Source organism: Neopsephotus bourkii, unplaced genomic scaffold (assembly GCF_033783945.1).
Source record: "Neopsephotus bourkii isolate Nb327-2 ecotype Australia unplaced genomic scaffold, CSIRO-AGI_Nbou_v1 NB_1749, whole genome shotgun sequence".
NCBI classification, from domain to species: Eukaryota; Metazoa; Chordata; class Aves; order Psittaciformes; family Psittacidae; genus Neopsephotus; species Neopsephotus bourkii.
In genome coordinates, this window is record NW_026902223.1 from 5,849,136 (window position 1) to 5,870,424 (window position 21,289).

General features: G+C 41.7%; 1 long non-coding RNA gene across 1 annotated transcript in view; it reads right to left on the reverse strand.

Annotated features, from left to right (window-relative positions):
- LOC133224936 (uncharacterized) overlaps window positions 1-16,705 on the reverse strand; it is a 179,093-nt gene extending 162,388 nt beyond the window's left edge. Inside the window, exon 1 of the long non-coding RNA XR_009728976.1 lies at window positions 16,672-16,705. This is a non-coding gene — a long non-coding RNA (uncharacterized LOC133224936). The remainder of the gene's footprint in view (window positions 1-16,671) is intronic.
- Between the last annotated feature and the right edge of the window lie 4,584 nt (window positions 16,706-21,289).

The window sequence follows — 21,289 nt, forward strand, 5'->3', positions numbered from 1 at the left end:
GTGATGCCTGACCTTCGCAGATTAAGAGAAGCAGGCTCAGATGGAGAGAGAGGTGTTTTAATGCAGTGATCACACTGTGTGCGCTCTCCACTCAAATCCCTACAGAAGCAGCTAACACTAAGTGTTGTTTCTGTAATAGTTTCATCAGAATCGGCACACAGCACCACAGCCGACTTTGATAACGCTTCCATATCCATTCACACAGCAAGAAAAATGGAGAGGAAGGAGAGGAGCTATTCTGCAGGATGTGAAAATGAAGCCTGTAGCAGTGACGTATCCAAGAACTTGTTATTTTCTCTGTAGAAATACTTCACGTCATGCCTCTGACCCGTGAAAGGAGTTTAACAGGGAACATTCCAAACTGATTTTTACAGTGATTTCTTTCTTCCCTCAGGACTGGAGCATGAAAGTAACCATGCAATTTTTGCAGCTTCTGGTAAAAGAAGCTGAAATAAAAAGGCCACTATTAAACAGCTTTATAGTAACTACACTATGCTGGAATCATCATATATATGTATTAGTATAATACTGCTGCCTTCCACTTGCCTCAGTGCTAAAGTAATGAGGATAAACTCTGAAGTTACCCCAGGAACTGCCTGAACCAGGGAACAGTGTATTTACATATTGCACCATGGGTTTTAATGAAGAAATATCGTCTAAACAACTATATGCCCATTTCAAATCTACTTAGCACCTTTCTCTACGTGCTATACCTTCTATATTTTATAGGTATCTCTGCAGTTCAAGGAGCACAGTGCTCATGTATGTGATGCATCCTGCAGAGAAGGGCATCAGTTGGAAATTTGCTCTGTGATTGCCATCTTGTGGCCACAGAAACCTGTCCTCAGTGTTTACTGCTCCAAAACAAACATACCTTGGAAAGTTACATTATTAAAGGTGAATACATTATAAAAAAGGCAGATAAACTAACCTTTGTGCTATTGCTTGAGCTTTAAGGGACAAGTTAAGGTTTCGACTGCCAAAAAGACAGGTTGGCATCCTAGTAACCAAACACCCCACATTCCTGTGTACCTAAATATTGCCAAGAAAGGATTAAGGTAAGCTGCTGCCAAGGATCTGCTCCAGAGCTTCAGCACATGTGCAGCAGGGGAAGGAGCCAACTCTGCTTTCCCAAGGATGCAGGAGCCACCTCTGGTTGTTATCATTAATGATACCCCTGGAGTCAGCATTTGACAGTATGAAATACAGCTGAGGTCACATAGCAAGTCACTACAAGAAATTAATTTAGCAATTTTGACAATAAAAACCTTTAACTTTATTTCATCCCACCTGGGAAAACACATATCTATTAAGTGGCATTTAGCATCTGTTGATTGAAGAAATACTAAATGCTCACTATGTTTGATGAATATACACACTGTGTTTAAAAAACACATCTCTTCAAGTCTATACATTCAGAATATATTGGCTAGGATTCACACACTGCTGCACAGCATAACCACGATATATATATATTATTAAAATTACCACCCACAGAATGTCTTGCCATGAGTTCAGTGCATTTCATACAGTGAGACACCACAAATCTGAAACCAAATGAGACTTCTCGGCTGTGGTTATAAAATTTATCATGCAAAACATCATTTTATCCATGCCACCAACTGAGTATTTTGATCCCTTCTCATTGTGGAGTTTAGCACATCTCCAGCATGAAATATGAATACATTGCAGTTCTGACAACCACAAAACCCAGAGGCAGAAGCTTGGAAGGATTCCCAGCAAGAGCTGCGAGCGAGAGGAATCAGCCGAACTCTTTAATGCTCATTAAAGGGACAAAAGTAATTTAGTCTAAAATTTCACTAACAGGTTGCAATGGAAAGGAAGCCTGAAGGCTTCCAGAGAAGAGGTGAAAGGTTAAACAAGCAAACAGCAAAACCCCCATAAGCCCGACAACAACTTCTCCCTTAGCGGCTGCTCTCTAGATTAGACACCATTCTCGATACCAAGGTTTGCTGATCCCTTTCAAGGTGTTTTGGTCTTCACCTAAAGCACCTGGAAGAGATTTTTATTTTCAGAACTTCTATTTCAATAGGTGCTGGCAGATGTTACACAGACAGAATCATTTAGAAACCAACAATGAAACAACTCACTCCTATCCTAGAGACTCATTACATGGAAAGGACCACATGCAGATAACCAATGAGAGTTATCTTTCTTTATTAGCTCTCCCAAGATCTGTTCTACCAGTGCTTGTGTCCTCTAGAGCTTCTCTAGTTTTATCCACCTGTGATAGTTCTTGTAACAAATTACACTGTCTACATGTCTTACCCCATCTGTGTGCATGTACCACTTTGCCTTTAGCAAAATATCACCACTCTTCCCTATTTCATCCTCATCCTGGGATCTTTTCACAGTCAGTCTCTTTTAGACTGCCCTTTTTCCAAGAAATGACTGGAGAAGCAAAAATATCTTTCAATGGTACCAAACTCATTCAGCCAGGGAATGGCATTTGCAACCTCACAGCACAGATCAATACCGAAGTGCTTTCAGAAAGGCAGAAAACCTCATTATTCCATTCAAGGCTCTCACACAACGAACAGACTCATTGGCTTAATTATCTGGGGGAGAGGCAGGTTATTTAACAAAAAATAACTAGTATTAGGTAGAGCTTGTTCTCTTGAGATCAGCACCAATCCACCAAGCGTAAACCAGGAGGGTGTTAGTTCTTCAGGCTCACTCCCCTTTACTTGCATCATGACCAGGAGGGAGCAATATTCACAGTTAAGCCTACTGCACATTGCAAATAGAGTAAGGACTCTACACACACAAAGACTTTCCTCCTCCCTTCAGAACTGCCCCATTGCCTCTCAGCTTCCCCTTCCTGAACAGCCCTGCTCTCACTGCTAGAGTGGCATGGAGCCCTCAGGTTCCCTCCTCCTTTTCTCAACACACATCTGAAGAACAATTGATAAGAAGCTCACAAAAGAGAATGACAAATCTTCAGCCTGACAGTTTTTCCCCCATCTTCTTCTAAAGCTCCTGTGTAACTGCTGAGAACCTCTAGTTCTGTTTGCAATACAAGCTGTATTGAAATACAAGCAAGCATTCATCTTCCTTATGATGCTCGTAGCTTCAACACCCAGCCAAACCCACCCAATTAGTGTATCTCCTTCCTACAGCACCAAAACTTCCAGATCAGACTGAATTTGTTTGCAGACAAAAGGCAGCACAACATTAGGTGTGAATCTGGCTCATTGTGGAAAAGGAACTTCAACTGTAACAGAAAATAGCAAAGCTTTGCAGTACATTAGAGAAAAGTGAAGGAAAGCTGTATTAAGAAAAGCAAGTCGTAACAGATGTAATAATAAACCCCACTCAATTCTACACCAGATCTGACTACAGCTGTGCCTCAAATGCAGCAGCAAAAGGCAAGGGGAGCCTGGGGCTGTCCCCAGGCTCTAGCTCCCTGCACCCATCCAACCCCCAGCTCTGAACCCAGCCAGCAGCCACTAGCTCTGCTGCAGGAACAATGTGGGGTGCTGCTTTAATCTTTAAAGCTTTCTTTAAAGTGGTATAAAACAAAGCACTTCTCACAGTAGTCAGAGCTCAGATCCACTGGCCAAGAGAATGAAGTTAAAGGGGGGCTATGGACAATCCCTCATCTTTGCAGAGCAGGCTCTTTCCTCCAGCCTTGGAGCCTCCTCCCCTCTGCTACTCTAACTCTCCAGATAAGACCCCTTTCAGTTCTCTGGGAGCAGGAGCAGCACCATACCCATTGCAGTATCACCTGTCCCCAGAGTCCCTCTCCTCCCCAAGGATCAGGCTGCTCCTTCTACTCTCTGGCACAACCCAGGGAAGCAAAGAAGCTTCCCTGCTGCTGCCCAGTCACTTCCTTCCTAAAGGAAACCACACACACACTGCAAAGCAAAGGAAGCAGGTATCTTCCATCAGAGCCCTATTCAGAAAGGTCCCCCCAGGTTCAAGGAAACCAAGGGCTCCACGTTGAAAGTTATAACTAAAACGTAAACTCAAGGTTTGAAGGCTGCAGACAGTGGGAACCGGAGCAAACCCCATCCTCCGGCACCTTATCTGCTTTGTGTCCGAAGAACAGATACCTTGCAATTATATCTGTCTTTAAGCAATAGAGCATCAAGGGGCCAGAAAGAGAGCAATGCAGCAGCAACAGACTGGTGAATCTCCAGTCCCACTCACAATATAGACAGTACAACATCGGGGGGATTTACCCCGTATAAGCAATGAACACACAACAACTGAAGCAATGAGCATTGTTTGAACAAGATAACTCTAAGGTTTCCCTCTGTGGAACTACACAAATCATAGGCTGCTGTTCTCAAGGACACACAAAATACAATAATAAGGCCTCTATCTAAGACAAAAACTAGAACAGGATTAGCAATGTCCCATACACATGGTATATTCCAAAATGAATGTTAGCAGCAGGAACAGTAAAAGATACAAACATAACTTTCAACTGTTTCAAAAGGTCCAGAAACCCCAGAAATGAACCTTTTCATCCAGATTTCCCATTCCACATGAGGCCTCAGAGGCTAGAAAGAGGTTAGTGGGGTACATTCTGTATATTATTTCCTTAGAAGTTTTATTCCCCTCTCACAGCAGGCAGAGCAGCAGCTCAGCACATGGTGTCAGCAGTTATTGGGATCTGGAACAAAGGCTATTCACAAACACCTTCTCCTCATGCTTCCTCTGCTCCAGAGTGGGATTCTTCCCACAGGAGACTGTCCTTCATGGACTTCTCTGACACAGGTCCCTTGGGCTGCAGTCCTTCAGGCACAGACTGCTCCCGTGTCGGTCCCTGCAGGGTGACAAGGCCTGCCAGGGTTTTTTTTCCCCTCCTTCTTAAATACATCATCCCAGAGGGACTACAACCACCATCAACATGTTCAGCCTTGGCCAGAGGCAGGTCCATTATGGAGCCATCTGGCACTGGTTCCATCAGACATGGGGGAAACTTCTAACAGCATCTCACAGAACCCACCCCTGCTACCAAAACCTTGCAACACAAACCCAGCACAAGGTCATCTACATTTGATTCCAGCAAACAATGTAAACCCTCCTCTGTAAAAATGTACACGAGTTTTCACAGAAGATGCACAGAAAGTTGTTCTGTAGTTGCCTTCAATAGCATCCTGGAACCAAACTTACCAGCTGACCAAAGCAACTAGTCCTAGTGCAGTGACACAGATAAAGGAAGACAGCTTGACTGGGGCTGACTGAGATAAAGACACTTGTGCTACACAATCCTGCAGCTAAGGTAGATGAAGTGAACTGCCCTCTGCAGCCGTCAGGATCTCTGTCAAATGCAGAAGTCTAGGCAGCTGCCTTGAACTAGACACCTAAAGCTAGGTCACATTAATCTCAGTTTAAGTGCTTGGGTACCATTTAACATCTTCAGGGGGAGGGGGAGAAGCACCAATTTCCTTTTAGTTCGGTTCGAAGGGGAAAGCAAACTAAACATCTTTCCTAATAAACTCCAAGTACTGCCTCAGTGTTTATTGTTGATACCAGTAATGCATCCCACCAAAGCATTTACTTTAATTGGCTCTTTGTGGGTGTGCCCAGTTTGTTTCTGCAGATCTTTGACACATCAACATAAACCATGAACTGCAATGCTTGAGAGGCAGGTTGTTGTAGATCACCAAAGTAACCAAGAGTCTTCTTGAAATGACTTAAATGGCTTTTTTTTTTTCTCTGATCTCAGCATCCATAATACCACTTGATAACATTCTCTTTGATCAGCCTTTTAACTGCCACAACTTCATATTAGTTCAAATTCGGTGTAGGATCGAAGTCTACACAGAGTTTAGTTAGCTAGGTAAATTAGAACTGCTTTGTCACGACTATATTAAATCTCAAAGGACTGGGCTGCTGCTGGTTGCACTTGCATAGCCCAGCAGTAATTAAAACGTGTTTCCTCTCAGATACAAGCTGTTTTATAAAGAATAAATGCCAATCTTAAAATATGAATCAACACAGATAAGGCTTATGCATTCTTAGAGATGTGGCCAATCTATTGATGTCTAATGTGGTCAACGTAAAGCATCGCATGTCCTTTCTACAATGGTTAAAAATTCAGAATACAAAACTGAAAGCAGATAGCATGATACAGCAGACAAAATGAGAGAGTGAGCAATGCGATCACAGCCAGCAGAAATGAGAAATAAAAGGGAAATTAATAAGAAATCCGAGGAAAATAACTGCCTCTATTCAGGGTCAGTTTATGGTCTGATACTCTTGTTTATGTGATCTCATGGATCTGTGTTCAGGGGCACAGTGGTGCTTTTATATCACATCCGACAATGCCTCAAACACCATTTGCTGTTAAACTATCAACATGCAAAGGAGCCTGGGCAGGTTTCACAGTATGAGATCACTTCTGGTAGGGTCAATGTTGTCTCAAATGCTCTGAGCAGCCATAAAACAATCATTAGTTGTTCCAAAAAAAAAAAAAAAAAAAATCTTTCCCAAAATTTCTCTAAAAGGGTATAATAGCTTCCTTTTGTCTGAGGGGAAAAATACAAACAGCAAAACACAAACCCCAAAGCCACAAACCACATAATGGGGATGGGAAAGTGGTTCGGTTTGAGGATATTTTCCTCCTCTTTTTACATGATGTAGCATCCTGATTCCAAACAGAAGATTTTCAGTGGAAACTAAACATTTGTCTAAAATTCATTAAGATGAACAAGAACAGACGAGTGCCATCATGTGGTACCAAGGTATGTAAAACTCATATTTATTTTCTTTAAATGCAGAGCATTTTCAAATACAAACACATCCATATGGTAGAAAAATCCAGCAATTATAAATCTGTAAATACATCCCAGAAATCCTTTGAATTAAGGATGCCATAAACTTCAGGAATATCAGCCCACAGTTAATTGAAGATGACCCTTTTTAAATGATGTTACATTAACGATAAAGTGAAACATGACCAAAAACTTCTGATGCATCCATTCCTTAATGGTAAATACTCATAGTTCAAGCACATTACATATATTAGGAATGGAAAATGGAACTGATAATTGGAAGGAATAAACCCAAATATCTGGGGACATATTGAGAAGTAGTAGCCCATGCTCAAACAGAGCTTCACAGCACAGCCATGCAGTACTGAAGAAATAATTATAACTGAAGAGCATCACACGTCTGCTCCCCAATGGGAGATGTGTCAAAATCACCTCACCAGAAATGAATGCAACAAGCAGAGTTATGGGGTCAAATTGGCTCTTTGCAGGATTAAGATGTGTCTCACTAGGAAAAAGTAGCTTCCATCAGTGCTATCCACACACTGACAAGTAGTTTTATGTACTTACTAAGCTCTTGAAATCTACCAAAATTAGAATTCCTTTGTTTAATGACCTTAAAACAGTCTTAACAGTTGACAGCACCCTCAGTTCCTTACTGAGTTCATATTTCTTAAGGAAAAAAAGCTTCAAGGAAAGAATAAGAACATCTGTCACTAACATAAAACCATCTTGGCCCTGTTGATGCTCACCTTTAGCAAACTCCTTTAGTTCACCCGAGCACATATATTGCAGGAGACTGCAATACCACAGCAATGGGAAGTTCCATTCATTTTCTCCCAAGTATCCCCTCTGCACCACAGTCAAGCAGCATCATCAGCGCAGGAGCTACAGACACATCCACAGCTATGCAAAGGTCTTGATTTGAGAAATGCATCTAACTGAGAAGAAACACATCTTTTTTCCTGCAGCATTAGAGATGGATGCTAAATACAGGCTCCCAATACTGACTTCAATGTTAGCAAGAATACAGGAGTGCTGCCTGTAGGCTAAACCAGGAATGAACTTCCAGTTGCTCTTGTAGGCAACGTGGGACATTTTCAAGGAAGATTACTCCATATAAACAGAAGAAATTGGGATTTACACTTCCTAGATCTACTTTCTCCTCTCACAATTACTTTAAACAAGCCTCCTCAATTTCCCCCTCTGCTTCAGTTTGGCACGCTCAAAAATGCTGAATGCTAAGTGCTACAGAGATGTACCATACTCCCAATCCATCACTGACTTCAGAATATTTCATCAGGAAGTGCAACTTGATTTTCCTGCAGATTTTTATCCAAAGAGACAATAATCCAGAAACTGCTGAACAGGTACCTCTCTATAGACTAGAAAGCCTTAGTTATGCACACAACTGACTATGAGCAATTCAATCTTTGAAGAGATTTTAAATGGGAAAATAGAGTATCAAAAATGAAGAAAAAGCAAACACACTTCAGGTTTATTCTTTTAGGGTCTTTTTTCCTCCACTACTCCAGGTTAAGCTTTGCATTCCTGTTGGAACCCCTCCTGTGACAAGAAGCCATAGCGTTAATTATTTCCTTTATAAACTCACCAAGCTTTATCTTACAACCAGTTGAGACTTTTTCTTTCCACAACTCTAAAGAGCATTTGTCTATAAAGAGTGACATGCATAAATACTTCTTTCTTTGCACCATCACTCCTCTTCCATTTGGGCACCGTGTTCCCTTTTCTTTATTTCCTCTTCTCAGAGTATTGTACAATAAGGATGCCCTGGACTAGTCCCTCTAGAACTCATGATGCCAAAGGTCCCCTGCAATCCGTTATGTAATTAGTCCCTCAGGTTTCATTTCCTTGCCCTAATTCCTAATGCTAATACATAAATATTGCTGGGTAATCACTTTCCCCTAGCCAGAACCTAGCCAGGTTATGCACTGTATTCTTTCTATATAGCCTAATGATTTATTCTTTTTAATGGTTCAAACACCCACTTTTCACTCTGTACTCTATTACCACCCACACTATAACAGTACTTAAGGCAGCACTACTGGTACAGCCAAACAAATTACATTCATGGTCTCCTTTCTGGAAGTGCCTATCGATGCTAGTTTGGAATGGCACTATGCTACTTTCCATGAAAAGGAGGAGAGCTGCTCAACAGCAGTCAAAGATGAGAGCATCTCTTTCATTAGTCAATTACCATCCCATAAAGACACAATACTGCAAGGCCCCTTCAAGGCAGTAAGGTACTGTATAAGGTGAGCAGAAAACTGAAATAAGTATATGAAGCAGAAGTGTGAAACAGTAACAAATATATAACGACTGATCAAACAGCTTTCCAGACAGATTACATTTGGAGCAACTAATCTTAACTGCAAGAAACAACAAGTGCTATTTGAAGGCATTAGAATATTGCTCACCTGCTTATTCCAAAACTAAGGTGCCGATTTTCCAGTAGGAGTTTTGCATTGGTGAAGACTGGGACAACAAACCACAAGCAAACAGCTCCCACCAATGAAAGATGCTTCTATTTCAGAACAAGCCTCATGGAGAAAAAGCAGACTGAAGACACAGCAGCTCTCTGCCAGTGTTAGAAGACACCTGTAGCACTAAAATTAATGGCATTATTTAGTTGTTTTACTAACCTGTATTTACACTGGTTCTGAAAACGCCAGTGGTTTTCCCAGGTGTGCTGCCCTTTTCAGAGGCTTTATCATTATTAGCTTGTTACACCCCAGTGATTCAAAGCCCTAACTTTCTGCTCCTGTCATATTTACTATTTTATAATCTTCAAAAGAAGAAGGAAAGAAAGTCTATAGAAGCCTATAAAATATTATTTACTCAAGAGGTGAATGGTTTCTTTCAAGCAGCCACTACCCATCTTCCATACAAATGGGAATGGCAATGTGTAAGAAACCTTCCCACAATTCTTCTGGAAAAGGCAGCATTTCTGTGAACTATAACTACCTCCAATGTCACTTTTTATGGGAATAAGGAAAAACCTCTATTACCTTTTTTCTTTCCCTAAGAAGACAGGAGAGCTCATGTGCAAGTGGCTACACCATGCATCAGTACAAGAACACGGTGAAGCACTGAAGCCCGTACACTTGATTTCAGACTTAACCAACTATGACATGAAACAGCAAATAAACCCAACAAATTACATGGAGGGGAAAAATGTTGAAAGATTGATATTCCAATCTCACAGGTAATGTGCTAACACATCAGAAAGAGGAAAGATCACAGGGGATCTTTTCCCATCCATACAAATATCTACTCAGCACCAACAGCAAAAAAAAACAAACCAGCAAACAAGTTGCCATCTACACAGCATTTTCCTGCAAGGTTTAGTCTGAAGCACAGGGAGTATAGACAGTTTTTTTGGACACCCTGCCAATAAACTTCACAGGCAAGTTACTCCTGCGATACACACCATCCCTACTACTCTGCGCTGCAGGGTGCCATGAGCTGAGGAACCCCAGGCTCCAGCCTGTGGTTACTGTTTCCTATCTTCACACAAGTCTGGGGGACACGCAAGCTGTGGACCCCTGAGACTGACAGTATTTCCACAGCCATATGCCCCATCACTCTTCTGAGCTCAGTCAAGACCAAGACTACTTTGGATACTGAAAGCAGGAAGCTGAACCCTGAGTGCACAGATGTTCACCCCATTATTCATCAATACTCATTATTTTCTATTCAAGCTCTTCACACAGGCTGGATACAAACACTTCCTATTTACCTGTGAACTCTGTGTCCTGCCAGCCACTGCAAAACAAAGTTTAACCCCAAACTCCCACACAACAGATCTGTTTTTAATGCAAGTTAATGCTATCAGGTTAACAGGGCAAGGTAAAGCACTTCATTTCTCTAAATTTTAGCTTTACTATGTGTGTAAAAGGAGCACCCAAAAAGATGCTCTACCAAGATGTAGAAATACACAGGGGTGAGAGGAAATGCAATACAATTAGTGAAAACATTTGCTCCTTGTACAGTTATGTGGGTTGACAATGAGACCAGTTTCATGATTTGTTCCTTTGGAGTCATTAAGCTTTCTCTCCAGAAGGTACCACACTGAGCTTTGCTGAACTGAACAACCATACCCCAGAAGAACTCTCTTCTTTAATACACTGATAATTTACCATTTTTTCCTCACCAAGCATGTTCATGATCCAATAAGGACACCAGTCTATTCAAATTCTTAACACAGAGAAGCTGCTGGTTGAACTAAGTTAGAGATGCAAGCTCTAGGGAGTCTTGATCTCAATGGTAAATATCAATCAAGGTATGACACAGGTTTGAAGAGGTGAATCACTGGTCCACCACATTGCACACCAGTTTCTCACCGAGTGCTCAATGCTGGTTTTATATTACACATTGAAATACCAGCAGGACTTTGAAGCTTTAGCCATCCTAGCAAAAAGCACAAGCTAAACCAAGATAAAGGATGAACCAAACACAAGGAAGAGCCATAGCACAGGCAGCCCTTTTTGACTCCAGCAGAGACAAAGACTGGCCATGTTTCAGAGAGGAAAGCTGGAACCCAGGGGCACAAAGGGCTCCTTGAGGAGAGAAAAGCTGCCACCCATCAGCCATGTGCAGGTCCCTCCAACAGAGCTTGAAACCTTCATTTGCAACTGCACAACACAGCCACAGACAGAAAGTCCTTTCAGAACAGTATTGCTCTATTAGTAATAAATCACAAGTTACACACTTGCCAGATCCGAGGATTTGGATGAGGAACATGGAGTTACTTTCTCTAAATAATTTCTTTAATCAACAAGTGAAGATTCCCGAGTTCTGAACACTTGGAACCATGCACTTACAGTTTTATCTTTAAGAAGTGAAAAAGATGATTGTGGCAGGCTAAAGGAGGTTTACTTTCCTGGTGTTCTTCAGAAAGGATATCTCGCATGATTGATCAGAGCTTTGTTCAATTCTCAAAGCAATTTACTAGAACTGAGAACAGAACGTTTGGTAGAGCAAGTTGTTCAGTCCTGGATGATTACTTCTTATTCCAAAACAATTACAATAAAGGGAAAATGTGTTATGTTCCTGTAAAATTATGACTCTTTCCAAATAGCAGCAGAGAAACACATGGGTACAAAATCACAGCAACAGAACCCACTAAAGAAAACAGACTAAGTCCATATTATGCCAAGAAATACCTAATTAAAACTCATTGAGTTCTTTATTTTTAGGTTTTTTTTTTAAAGGGCTATATAAAATAGAATATATGCCCTATGGTAATAGGAAATATGCTTCTTCCCCCCATTCTGTGTTATTAGCTCCAGGTACATGCAGGCTCGAAGTAGCTGGTGCAATGCTGAACCATGACACAAGCAGTGCAAGGGTACTGACTGGAACTATGACTCCGGTAGATTATCCAATCAAAGAAAATGAAAAGCCATTGCTTTTCACTGCACTTGTTCCACTGACCCAGGACATCTCCCCAGCTCTGGAAATAGGGACTTCTTCATTACAAAGCTCTGGGTTGTGTTCCTCATACCACTGCAAGCAGGGGAAAGAAAACAGCCTCAATTTTCAGAGGTTTCTGCAACTATAAATGAAACCTATCTGGAAAATTAAGATTTCATCAGCTTCTGTCTGAGGAAGGAAAGTGAAGGATAAATTCATTTCGGTCTCTGATAAGGTTATTGCATGAAATGAAATACAATAAAAATCATTAAGCAGTCTGAGATGATGTGAAGAGACACAGAGAGGTTTGAACTCAAGGTTTTCATTCAGCCACTCAAATAGTCAGCAGAGTTTTAATCTTGACAAAAATAGGTTACTTTTAAATACTTACTAAGCCAACAGAACTCCATAAATACATGAAGTCACATTACCAACACACCAACACTTAAATCCTGTGGTGCATTACAGGAGACTGATACACAACTCCTGAGTCCCTCATTTCCCTAGCACTCGTCTGGAGAAACCCTATCTACATAGAAAACATAGGGAAAGCGTGACTTGAAGAAAACACAGTCTGTGATGCTTATGGATTTACAAGAACCGAGAACTAGAGATTTACCTTTGTATGAGCCTGTCACTGAATCCTACGGATGGATTCCAACATTCCCACGTATTTGTTAACACCAGGTTCCTTCACTGGAAGGTGTTCATACATGGTAGCAGGATTACAAACAAGCTTGTGGAGGGATACATTGAATTTGCCCTTTTCACCGAGTTCTTCTGCTTAACAATCTCTTCAACAGAGATTCATCCATCACCCATACCTGTGCCTTCACCCCATCAGAACACTCACCTGCAAGTGACTGAACTTGCAGCATTTCAGCCCACAGGGCACTGGCTGTTCTCAAGGCTTCCGAAAGACACCGAATGTTTGCAAAAATCACTTTACTGAAAGGCAAATTCCTTCCCCTCCACAGTGCACAGGCGTGAATGACAACAAAGCACAAGAGAAAGTACACCAAAGTACAAGAAAGACAGAAAAGGAGCAAACTCTGAGGATAAATGGATATTGTAACATCTGTGTTCCTCTCACATCTACATCTCTGGGCAAAGACTGCCAGCAAGGCAGCTAATTAGTGCTAAATCTGGTGAGCATCTTTTGGATGATGAGTATACCTGTCTGCTAAAGAACAAAATGAGCTGTATTTTGCAGACTGGGATGAGCAGCCATTAGGTGGTGATTATTTTCTGTCTTCCAACTACAAACTATCTCCGGGATCTAAAAATACTTGGAATCCTTACATTACCTCTTGGACTAGCTCTAAACTACCTGCCCTTCCTCAGTACATCCAGTCCAGCCATGAACATGAGGCTTTGCAAGTCAAGAGATGCTGCAGACCAGTACTTGTAGAAGCATTCAGCTTTACAGGGGTTTTCTTTCTCAACCAGGCATATCTATATCTAAACTAATGAGGTGTCATTGAAGTGCTGCTAGTTGAATATTAAAGTAAAACATCTGCTTTCGCTGCCCATTTGTACTGAGGAGCACATTGTAATGTCAGGTTATTGTAGTTTGTATGCTAGCCATGTACAAAACCAATTACTTTCAAATGAAGCTGACATCATTTGCCCTCCTGTACTGGAGCTGTTCATCAGATGTCTTACCTCTGCCATGTATCACTTGATTCTCTCTGAATTAATCTGCTAGGTCATGGAAACCGCTCATTTTAAATTTCTGAGAGGACTGTTACATCTTTTTAACCCTCTTCCACACTCTTCAAATGACTTCAGAGCCTCACTCACAGCTAAACAGCAGAATAGATTCATTTACCACCTCGGAATGGAAAACAAAGCTGGAGAAACTGGATTTGCTTTAGCAAAAACATAACCTTGCAAACCTTTTTAGGGCAAACATCTTTTTGCTTTGTGTTTGCTTACTGCCTACAGCAAAAGGAGCCTGGTCTATGGCTGGACTTGCAGGTGCCATCTTAATACACAGTGAAAATAGACAGGCTTTAATTGGGAGAAGTTGGGAATGGATTTGTGTGTACGTGCATACAAACAAGATGAGCCCCAGGTAAAACAAAAGGCAGAACAAAGGGGAAAAGGAAGAAACCCAGTCCCTTGAACACCCTCCTTCTCGAGCTGCACCAAGCAGTCATGCTGAGGTCTCCCACACATGATCCAGATGCACATCACTCCTGCTCTCCCCCAGTGTCCCCATTAAACACCTGAATTTTGCTTGAACACTGGAACACCTGGGGACAGCCCTAGCACAGATAAACAGGCCTGGGACTACTTTTAGGATTTAAAAACATTTCCGCTTCGATGCCATCACTGAAACACCTGCGAAGAGACACTACAGCCATGTGTTTAGGGGGAAGGACTGGTCAGGCTTCTTTCCCTTACCAGCAGCTGTGCATGAGGTTATTAAAGATTTACCTCAAGCTCCAGTCCCTGGTTACAATTAACATCCTGAGCTGTAGGAGCTTTTCAAAAGCTATAAATTTTACTTTAGGTGCAGCAGCTCAGTCTTTGCCTTTATCCCACTTGGGCTCGTTATATTAAAAAGTGAGGCTGGAAAGAAAAGATGTAGGGGGGAAAAATAGAACTTATCATGATGAAAAGGAGTTCATCCTGAAAATGAGCTTTCTCCAGCAGGAATGCCAGAGCCAGCACCCATTGGTAGGGCTGCCAGACCAGGGAAATCCAACCCAATAGGGAGCTATGGACCGGGATAGCACACATGATCATAACCAAGCACAGTGGTGAGGACGGTATGTCTAAGGAGGGCCCCATCCAATCTCATCACCCCACATTGATCAGATACACTGCATCATGGCAGAAATTCTGGCACATTTTCTAATAACTACTTCTTTCCCCTTTCATTTAACCCATGTTTTCATTCAGTCGGAGAAAGATTGACCAGAATAAGAATCCTTCTGCCTGAGCAGAGAAAGGGGGAGGAAAAGGAAGGAAACAAATCCCCCATACCAGAGCTGTGTTTTTACATACTATTAGGCATGGAGAACATATGAAAGATTTAAATTTGGATTTGAACTTTGAAGAACATCCTGTTTCCCCGAGTAGCAGAGTTCAGCCAAGAGAATCCTCATCCACGCCAACTACCCCACATATGGCTCTTCTGAGTAAGAGGCTGTTTTTATAAGAGCTTGCGTTGCTCCCCCCAAGTTTTCCAAGACATTTACACATGAAAACACGAAGCTTCTTTGCAGAGCTTGTACAACTTTTCTTTCTGACAAAATAAGGGGCCTTTTTTTCATGCTTACAAATCACCTATTGCTCTTTTGGCTTTAAGAGAGACTATAGACCACTGCCAAACAGGTTACCTAGAAGCATATCCAGGTATTGGTGACAAATCTGTTCATTGCCTTTGTAAGGCACAACCCCAGAACAACCCACTCCCTCCCAGAACTGGCAAGCAGCATTAGGCAACTTCATCAGTATAATTCATGGAGACCTATCTAAGAAAGTTAAGAATTATTATACAGCAAAACCTTGCAGTGATTTTACACACACCAACAGTAATTGAATGGCTTTACAGGCAGAAAACAGAACACAATAACCTGTGGCAAGGAAGCACAAGGGATGCGCCTCTGCCCCAACATGAACTGCTGCAGCACTGCTCTCCTGCATCCCATGGAGCATCAATGGCACGTGGCTAAGCATGCTGCAGACCAAGCTACACGTCGTTCAAGATAACTGGCTGCATGTGGAGGCACCAAACTGAACACCTTTAGCATGATAAAGGTCACTGGCATAGATAGACTCAAAGCAGGACACATTGAGGACCCGTGCATTCCCTAATCACAGCATAGGAACATTCTTTTGTTTGTTCTTTTGTTACTTTTGTGAGTGCAGACTAACGATGAACAAACAGATATTTCAGCAGATGATACTGTGCAAAGTTAATCAGGCAGAGGGGAGGTGTTAAAGGAGCACAGCAGCTGCTCCCTCCTCTGTAAACTGGCAATCCACAGCATCCTAGTGAATCAAAGCCAACAGCCAAGAGCTAAGAATTAGGGAAAAGACCACAGAACAGGTAAGCAGCCTCCTGTCCTGGCAGTAATTCCTTTCAGTTTACAATCCCACAGCTTTCCTGCTGTAAATCTGTGAATGCAAACTGATCTCCCATGCAAGAGATCCTGCCTCAATCCATCCCTGAGCAGAAAGCTTATGTAACGATAGTAGTAATACTGTACTACAGATAACTCACCGCATTTAGATTAACTGATTTATCCCTATGGCTTTCAAGAAAACCCTTTAAATTCCCTCAGGGAACACACTGTTCCAGAACTCACTTATTATCCAAATAATGAAACTAAAAGATCCAAAGAAGCAACTTAGAGTTGCTACCTGGAATTTCAGCTCTAAACTGCACCAAAACAATTCACTAGCATTACCTAGCAGGCAAACCAGGTCTAGGATCAGGATCCAGAAAAGCATTATATCATAGGAAAACTCCTACCTGCCTCCCCAAACTCAGCCACATCTTGACCCAACGTAGTTCGCCCAGGCAAAAAGCTCCACTCTGAGCCTGCTCACACAGAGCTTCCTGCTGCAAAGCTGCCCCATCACACCCCTCTCAACACAGGTTTGTCCACTTAACCTGATAACACATTAACATTAACGAGGGCAACCTGGCCTTCCTGCTTGCCCCAGACCCTTTTGTGTAGATATTTCCAGAACACCTTTGGTCGTTACAGTTGTTAACACAAGAGGTTTGGTTCAATATGGTGAAAAATATGTTACTGTACTAAAAATGTTATTAAAAATGGAGAGATATGTACCTGCTCCTTCTGAATTCTGTGGGAACAAGACCCAGGCTCATGACCCTGAAAGGTTTTCCCTTATTTTGAAAGGGATTGCTGAATCTATGCTTCATCTGCAAAGGCTGGAGGTGAATAATTGGTATTACGTAGGTCTGAAGTGTTTAAGCCAGTGACTGACACCCAGTGAGAGCTGGAAGAGAAGGAACAGACCCATAGACCTCTGTAACAACACATGATGTCAGGTTTCTCCTTCTGCCTCCAGCCAGAGCAAAGGTGTTCAGCATCTCAAAAATCAGGTGCTACACGCCTTCATGTAATTATCTGGTGGAAACTAGATATATACCTCCAAGTTCTTTAAAGTGATCTTGCTTCTGCTACAACACACGTATACTCCAGCCATTAATGGTGCTTATAAACGCTATGATATCACTTTATGCAGGGACTAGCATTTGACATTTATGAAGTCTTCAGTAATTTTACCTAATAAAGTTAATGAAGTATACATTAGTAGTGGGAGTATATCAATCTCCTCACTTTTATCACCACAATATCTACATATATAAAATCATTACCATAAAATTTACTAAACTCAATTTTTGCAAGTTTTCTTCCCTAACTCTTCTTACTACACTGATCTCTGGTCACTTCCATAGTAAAACCTATCTGTAAGTGATATCAGCATGTGCTTCCCAAGAGCATGTGCTCTGGCTCTGTCCTTGACAGCAAAGGTTCATTTGCTATCAAAATGCAGGAAAACTATAAGGGGAGAAAACTAATGAAGCAATGACATCCTCATCAGGAACATAATCTAACTGTGAAGAAGCCCCATTAAAAACACTGGCTAACTTTGCACAGAGTTATGAGTGTTAACAGCAATTATGTGCCTCATATTTTTACATTAAGAGCCCTGGCTGAGCCAGAGACTTGCTGCAGCCTTTTTAATAGGGTCTTCTCTGAGTCTGCCTGAGAGCAAGGGAGATGTTCCCAAAGGGCTGATTGAAGGAAAGGCAGAAAAGCTCAGAAGAGCAACTTGCGAGTTTTAGGACTCCCTAAAGCATTAGGCTACAGCAGCCAGAGGCCTCTGGTTTTACAAAAGTAATAAGGTAGACCTATCCCTAGAACCACACCAAACCTGTAATTCCAGCTTTGTATCTGTCAGTCATCTGCTAGAATGCTAAATTACTGGTTACCAGAGACACCTAGTGCCCAGAAACTTGCATCCTCTAAACTGTAGAAATAAAATGAGGCTTTCCCCTTCCTTCAGCATCTTCCCCACATTGAGCTTCTGCCTCAAGATACAACACATCTGTGGTCCTCATTACATAGAAAAGCATCCAAATAATGTCCTGCTGCATTCAACCAGGATAACAGAAGCTCTTACATAGCAAGAGCAAAGGCTGCTTCTACCTGCTGAGCCATGCAAGGAGCGCTTGGCCAGGCTGCCAGTGACCACGCAGCCACAGTCAGGCACAGAGGGCAGGGTTTCCTCTTCTTGCAGAGCTCATCAGTAGAAACACATTAATTACTGCAGTTAAAAATGGACAAAATCATCCAGAGCTGGGAAGTGACCTCTTCATTAATTTATTGAATGTGCTTCACCTTCATTTGTTCTTGGTGATGTTTTGCAGAAGCACACACAGGGTTCTGAGCTAAAAACATGTCTGAAAATGTTGGATTTACTCTACACAACTAAAATACCAAATCAGCTAAGCCTGCTTCAGAGATACATATCCTTTCAGGGCTCAAACACCCACTCATTTATTATGCTATTTGGAAAACCTTACATGGTACTCAGATTTTCTCCCTCTGGGGGGGAATCAGCATATGGCAGGAGCAGGAGTAAAGCATTAAAAGCATTCAAGTGAAGTTCTGTTCCCCTGTTTTAATTGCTTTGAGGTGAAGACATGATTTGCTGGAGGATATATTTAAACAAGTCACTGAGCTACTGTGGCTATATTAATTTTAAAGGCCCAAAAATGCAGTTTCCAGAGTCAGCTCCTTTCTGGATAGAGGTAGGAGTACACTGAATGTACTGCACAATTTGGAGTGTCTCATAATAAGACATTTGTTTACTAAAGACACCCTGAGTTCAGATAAGCAAAATAGCATTAAGAAACTATTTCAGCAATAGATACAGCACTGACTGCACGGTTCTGAACACTGGTTCAATTTGTCATTCAAGCCTTGTGCAGTGCACAGATGCAGCCTGCAGAAACCATCACAGATTAAGACTCCCATAGACTGTTTCTTCTGGATGTTCTGCTAACTGCTGGGTAATCTTTCTGCTGTTAAGTATGTCATGGCCCCTTTATTATCAGCCCTAATCCCTCCATCACTGGAATTCACTTCATTGACAAGAAACCAGACAGCTAATGTAAAAGTCTCTTTAGGTCTTTGTGTAAAAATTTACTTTTCAGAGATTGGAGAAATTTATTCCATCTCTTAAAGGCTTTATTTCAAGTCCCTCATAGTGAGTCAAGACAGATGGTCACAAAGCATTCAGGACCATAGACAAAAGTCACAGTGGAAAAGCAGCTCTAGCATTATTTTCTGCAGCAGTTTCGACTTTTGTAAGAGGAGTATCTTCACAGAAACGTGCCAAAGCTGACAGATTTAGTGAGCAATGCCAATACAAACGTCAGCTCCCACAGAACCAGTATTCTTCACAACAATCTAAATACCGTATTTATCAGCAGAGTCACTTTTAAGTATCTGGGGAAGCAGAACAGAATGGAGAATGAATGAAACACCTTAAGCATCATTCAAGTACTACAGGCTAGTAGCAAAGAAAAAAGCAGGTATGCATGCAAGGACTAAACAAGGCATGGTCTTCAATGAGACAAGAAGTGAGAAGAAAAGAAGAAACCCAACTGAAATTCCCAGTTCTGACTCAGCATGTAGCTCATTCAACCTCCTTCCCCCCACCCATGAGATAAGCATGATTTCTTGCCTTAATAAAGCCCTTCTGGACCTTCAAACTGAAGGGGCTGCAGGCACCGATGATGACCGTCAAAGAATACATGAACAGTTTTCCCTAGCTTTGCCCTGCTGGGCTTCAGGACACTGATTTATGTAGCACTTTCATTATAAGACCATCAGGTGGACATTGTACCTGCTGTAAGTACAAATTGCTATTATGTTAAGCAAAATGGCAGTTCCTCTTCTGACCACAGTGATCTGCACCTCTACTTAGTCTGTGTCTATCATGCCTTTTATGCAGACACTTGGAGGAATGTGAGAAACGGATTCAGCTTCACAGGGGATAAGTGTGAAGCTGCAGCATTGCTTCAAAAGCTACAAGGAAGATACCTAATCCCCATCCTACAGTGGGAAAAGGTTCTGTTTGCAGTCCTGAATTTCAAGCGGCTTTCAAATCTCCAACAGCTGAGGCTTACCCCAAAGTCTGTCTGGGAAGTTTAAATATGTAAAGTTTAACACTTTTGGTTTGCCCCCATTTATTACTGAATTGTTCAATATCTTTGGAGTAAGGCATTTGCTACCAGGGCTGATATCACATCATTTAAACCAGGAATAGGAGTCACAAAAGAGTTTTCCACTCAACTGGAAACCACATTCAGGCTTGGCCTCTTCCGTAACTGAAACCTGCACACTTGAGGGATCCCAAGCACAGCCTCTATTCATTTTCCACAACTGTGCTAGAAAAGTCATTACATCCAGTTATAATGGCTCAGGACAAATGTAAGGACAGGAAACAAGCACTGCTCAGACACACAATGTACTTGTTTTCAAGAAACAAAACTTGACTTGCAGATTTGCTCAATTTTGCCAAGTATCTGCTCATAGAACTCAATCTTTGACAGCAATTAATCTTAATTGGAACACATCACTTTATTCTATAGCTTCATCTTAATACATATACACAGCTGAAACACTGCAGCCCAAAGTGGTTTGAGAACTGACAGCCCACGAGTTCCTCCATAATTATTATCAGCAGCTTGGGGGCCTGACTCTGCGAGGTGAATTTATGCAGATGGAAGACTAGTTTGTGTCAATGTAAGTATTTTTACATGCATTAAAGGCTGTTACACACAAAATTAGCTTATACAAATTGGTCTCTTACTCACGAATCCCTTGTCATTTTCCTATCATCCGTACACTGCATTGGGATTTGCGGACAGAAGTTACTCAGTCTTTGTAAAAAGGATGTTTCCAAAGATCTTAAACTGAAATTTAACTCCCCCAGTTCCTAACCACGTAAATCTGCTAAAAACATCTTGCGAGGCTTAATTGCTTAAGTCAATCTCAATTCAGCAGAAACTGACTGAAAATACCATGGAACATACTCTAAACTCA